The following is a 6,000-nucleotide window of genomic DNA, read 5'->3' on the forward strand; positions in this document are numbered from 1 at the left end:
GATGAAGTCAAATCCTTGCCCATGGAAATGCTCTTCAACTTTTGTTACAGCATGTTTAAAAATAACAACAACAAAATATCACAATTAAGCCTTTCTTGCACTCATTCTCTAACCCTTCTAGGCTGGAAGTTTAGTGATGGGGGTCAGTGACCTCTGTTTATTTACAGCAACTTGCACTATTTTCCTGCAATGTTGGGGTGTAACTAACGAAAATCTAACCACATTTTTCAACAGTCACAGTAGGCCAGCTGTACCGAAAACACGGTAGCTTAGCAATTACAGCAAGCTACTTGTCCAGCGAGATGCAACTGTATGATGTTGTCGTTTGTCATTGTATTCTACATGCTAAGTTTGATTAATTTTAGTGAATCGGTTCGTCTAAATGAAGCGGTTTAAAATAGATTCACTGAGCAATGATGCCTCCGCCGCATTTTACACCTTTTACACCGTTATAGCTACCAAATATCATTCTAGAACAATTTGACAAAGGAATAGGCCTAAAATATATAAATATTATAAAATATTGAATTAATTGCGGTAATTTATTAACTCATAAAATTATGGTCCTTTCTAATGTTAATCATTCTGAGTGTAAACAAAGTCGTTTTCAAGGATATTTGACTTTGGTGTACTTGATGTTCCCTAATTGGGATTTGTCAGTTTTGTGTCCCAATGCTTTGATTTCTGGCTTTTAGATAGATAGATGCAAAAGAGGTAGAGACTAATGTTATTAAAGACACACCACCAGACAGTCTGCTCCTTAACAACCGATCGTCAACAATCCTAATGAGCTGTACTTTATCAGAGGCACATAACTGACGAACCTTTCTCATGAATCCTTTCAAGCAGCATTCAAAGAGCTGTTATAATGAGCATTATGGATGAAAATGTTATACTACAAAGGTGCTATCAGCTTCTAAGGTCTTACCCCTTGACATTGATAAACTAATGAACTGAGCATCACGCCAGGTGTGCACAAGTGATCTGAATGTACTGTCTACATAGTTCTTCTCACCTCTCTTCTTGTTATCTTCTGTTCTAGACGTATTCTCTGCAGGCAGACATAAAAGTCAGTGATGCAGAGGAATGAAAAAAGCTTTTAAAACCGTAAAACTGACCACACAGTTGGCAGGAGAGGTGAGTTGTCCTTTCTTTCAATCATCTTAAATTGCTGTTTTAATGATGGGCTCTACAGGAGTCACCACCCTGATCAGATGATTCATCTACCCAAATAATAGGTAGAACCAATAGCGTATAGACCCCCTAGAAGTACACCTTTTGCAAGGCCAGACCTTGTCCTCTTGGTCTCACAGCAGTTGACAAAGTGTGAAAGAAGAGGTAAAATCAGGTGCAATTATATACAACATATTGTGATCAAACACATACTGGCAAGGTCAAGGTATCTGACCACCGCCTGAGGCGTTTGTGAGTCACTCTTTCCTCACAGCATCTCTCATTAGTCCAAGCACACACTTCTAAAAACACCTTTGATTCTCTCACTCAGCTAGAGATCTTTTACTGTCACACTATGACCATTCAAGTCCTTTATCGGCATGTGATACCATATTCCTCGGGTACAAGAGCTGAGGGCTAAGTTAACAGAACTCAAGTTTAAATTCAACTTATATTGACATTTATGAATTTAGCAGATACTTTTATTCAAAGTAACCTACAATGGAGGAACATGAGCGATTTTTCACAGAGCAACAAATAGAATGCCAACACTGTAAAAAAAGATTTTTTTCAGAGTTGTAAATAAAGATTATTGGATTATATGCTTTACAAACAAATACTTGAGTCTTTCTACTCCAAAATTTCATGTTGAATTAAATTTGTTACTTGCCGTTTTTTTCTTTTATCGACTAATAATTATTAGCAAAACTAGCAAAACATTGTTTGAAGTATTTTTGACCACATGGACTTTTCTCAGTACATTGTAGTTATGGGAAAAATCAGGTATCTTTTTTTTTGCAGAAAAGAGATTGTTCTTGGCACAGAGCACAAGAGTGTGGCACAAGAGTGGTGCAATGATATTTGTTAGTTATGGACGTCATCAGTCATATATCCAGTGACTTTCAATCCTGTAACATTACACTTCAAAATATTAGTAAAAGGGCTTCCATAAAACTTGTTTTGAAACAGAAATTTTATGTTTAACTCAATTTGGCTGATTTAAGCATTAGCAGAATAACTGAAAACTATTTATTTACTTGTATAGTGTGTGTGTGTGTGTGTGTGTTTTAAATGATTCCTTTAATGCTACAAAAAGCCAAATACAGTCTGATTGGTTTTGCTGGTTTAAACTGGTTCAGCTGGCCTCCCAATCTGTCTTGGGTTGTTTTATTTTAGTTTGATTTTAGCATTAGCAGATTGATTTGATGTGATTGGTTGGTTGGTTGATTGGTTCGTTTTCTTTCTTTCTTTCTTTTAAAGAAAGTATTCCTTTAATGGTAAAAACAAAAATACAGTTTGCTGGTTTAAACTGGTTCAACTGGCCTCCCAATCTGGCTTAGTTTATTTTTAGCTGGGCAGCTGAAAAGTGCCCAAAAACTCCTTAAAAACAGACCTGTTGAACCAACGTAAACCAGCAAAGACCAGCAACATGCAGTTAGCCGGGGGTTTTTTTCACCGGGGTCTACGGACCTTTAGAGGTAGTTTATTTTATGAAAGACCTCCAGTGATTTTCAAAATCAATCGCCAAGAAACGATTGGCCTCAGCTGGTTTTTCTGATGCTTTTTACTTGCTTTACCCTAGACTTCCCATGTCATGCTACTACATGTCATTACATTTACATTTACTAAATGTATATGTAAATGCTACAAATGTGGGATTTTACAGCTTATCAGAGGTATCATTAGTTGATTCATGAAAATAGCAGGTGTATAAGGACGAGAACACTTGACAAACAAGATGCTAAATTAGAACAGCCAGACCCCAGTAATGGCAGATGTTATGTTGCGCTCACTCCATATTGCACTTAAGTGGACATTAACTAATCATGAGTGGTGATGTTAAGTGCAACAAAAATATCAAATTGCCTATTGGTGAGTGCTTGATGCTGTGCCTTGCTTACTAGAGTGATGTGTTTTGACATGATGTGTTCTTGTGCTTGACATGTTAACCTGGATCGGACAACCCACTAGACACAAATCTACCTTCTGCATTTCAGGCATTGAAGAAAAGACCTTGTTATTCAAGAACTTTATACAGACCAGGTTTGAATCTCAAATGGTGGAGCAATTAGAGGAACAGAGTTGCTATATTTGTCAGATCATAGAGCCCTGATCTCACCTCCGAAAGGGATGGATGGTTGCTGTTCATAAATACAGCTGAACTTCACCCTCGGATGCCATGGTTATAACAACTAATAAGGATAAACTGAATAAATAAAAAGCCTCTTTAGATTTGGGTTGAATAGTCCTACAGCCAATAAGCATGTAAATCGGGTGTGAGGCTTTGACAGCGCTGCCCTTTTCTGCTTAAAATGCACAGCTCTTTCAATCTGTGAGATTTTTATGTATTCATTTGGCAGATGCTTTTTTCGAATTTAGGAAATTAGGAAAACACAAGCCATTACCTCATAAATGACCTCAACGTCCTTGAAAATTGTATGTCATTTGCTAGATTCTCCTCAAATCTTATCATCAGTCAAATTTTATGTTTATCTATAATATAGTAGCCTATATTCCAGTGGTTTTCAAATTTTTATGCCAGAGACCCCAAATATGATGATGACCTTCCTCAAATATAAAAGGCAGTTGTATGAAAACTCAATTATACAATTTTTCTATCAAGTTACGTAATAATAGAATTAATTGGTTATTTATTTGTTTACTTACTTTTTTTCCCTGGTACATTTAATTATTCTGAAATGAACAAAAAATACCTCTGAACTATTGTTATAGCCTGAGCCAAATGGAGTTGCGAGCTACAGTAGATGCTTTACTTTGAACTGCTTGATTGGAAAATTATCAGCCTTAAGCAAGGCCCGCTGAGCTCCCAGGGCTCTGAAGACCTTGGGGTCTACACATTACATGAGTGTCTTCTAGTGAGGAAGTCTCTTCAGAGAGAGTAGTCAGGGTCAGATGTGAACTCACAGGCTGGAGAGACTCTAGCACTTAAATGCATCTGGCTGTGATTAAAAATGAATGATACATGCAATTAACTCCCTTTTATATTCTTACTTTACATTATATTTACTGATGATTTATTCAGTAATAGATTACTTAGAAGGATGATTATGATTACAGTCTTGGAATTATTTTTTCAGTCGTCACTTATAAATGCATGTTGATGCTATATTTTGATCCTCGCCATCTCGCATATCTGTACCACTCTTATATACTGATCCAAAATGAAAACTAATGTGTTTTAAACATTTCAATGGCCTCAGAAAGTATTTAGAAAATTAAGCACAGCAAAACTAATATAATAAATACAAATGGTCTGTCTCTTAATATATATCTCTATCTCACCCAAGGCTGCATTTATTTGATACAAAAACAGTAAAAATAGAAATTTTGTGACATATTACTACAATTTAAAGTAACTTACATTATAACTTGTATTACTATATAATTACTTCAGGTCCTTTAAAATCTTCCTAATAAGCAGATTTGTTGCTCAAAAAACCTTTTAATTATCAATGTTAACAGTTGTGTTGCATCATGTTTTGTGTAAACCTTGATACTTTTTTTCAGAATTCTCTTGTAATAACATAAAAATATTCCTGTACAGTTAGAATAAACATGTATAGATAAAAGTGCCTGCAAAATGAAAACATGTATGCGTTAAAAATGTGAAGCTTTATGAAATATTCCAAACTAAATGTAAATAAGGCAAATATTCCCGCTTTTCTAAAAACACCATTTACTGGAAGGACTTTCAAAAAAGTGCTTTAGACATATTACTAGAGTTTTACAAGAGATTGATTAATCTCAACCTGAATCCAGCTCTCATGTACGTTCTTGACCGCTGTTACTCATAGTCATGTCATGGCTCATTATTGTGTTTACAGTGCATAAATCCTCACTCCTACACAGGGCACCTGCAGTTATTACCTGGTTTGCCTGCTTTCATTAACCAGTACCTGTTTTAATCCCCTCAATGCTGAAATTGATGAAATCATCAGCGCTAATGTTAGTAAGTTGCCCTTTTCTCTTACAGAAAATGTGGAACCGGCCATCAAATGCTCTCTCTCTCTCTTTTCTGCGGTTGCCATGGCAGTGAGTCACACCAAGGCATATCTTGTCTGTAAGCTCAGTTGTGCCTTCACATGTGTTGCATAGTAGTTGTAATAAGTACCTGAGAGTTTTACCTGCTTTTAACATGTTCTAACTTTTGCCAACAAATCCAACAGATTAAACCATTCAAATTTGGTTTAGTTGAAATCATTTTCAGTATATTTACTTGGTTATGTTTTTATGATTCAGTCTTAAAGTTGGCTATGTAAAAATGAGTCTTTTCAAAATTGCTAAAAGACCATTGCCCTTTTTGGGCTTCACTACACTGTAAAACTCTTATCCACTTGCTGACTCGATTTTACCCGCTTTATTCTGGATCTAATTGATGTGCGCCAGTTGAAAAATGCTGAATGCTCTGTGAATTTGACATAAATCACTACTAAATTGTACCATGAGAGCCCTTACAGTCTGGAATTGGTTTAAAGAGAAAGTGGGATGAGGGGAGGTGAGTCAGCTATGAACCACAAAGCTGAGATTCATCAGTACCTCGAGTGTAGATTTAGCTGATGGTAAACTGCATTGGCCTTCAAGGATGATGACGCTCTTAAACTATGTGCTGTCACTTCTGGATGAGTGAGCAATTCAACAGGAATCCTGAGAACTCCGTTTTAAATTAAAAGGAATTCTTGGCCGTAGACATGACGGATGCATCCTCTCTCTTTTTTGTGCACTTTCTTTCATTTTCCCGGTCCTCTTCCTGTCTCTCTCTCTCTCGCCCCCTCCAAGTTATATTTGTTCAGAGACCCGAGGTCACAC

Source organism: Barbus barbus (genome assembly GCF_936440315.1).
Source record: "Barbus barbus genome assembly, chromosome: 22".
Taxonomy (NCBI): Eukaryota; Metazoa; Chordata; class Actinopteri; order Cypriniformes; family Cyprinidae; genus Barbus; species Barbus barbus.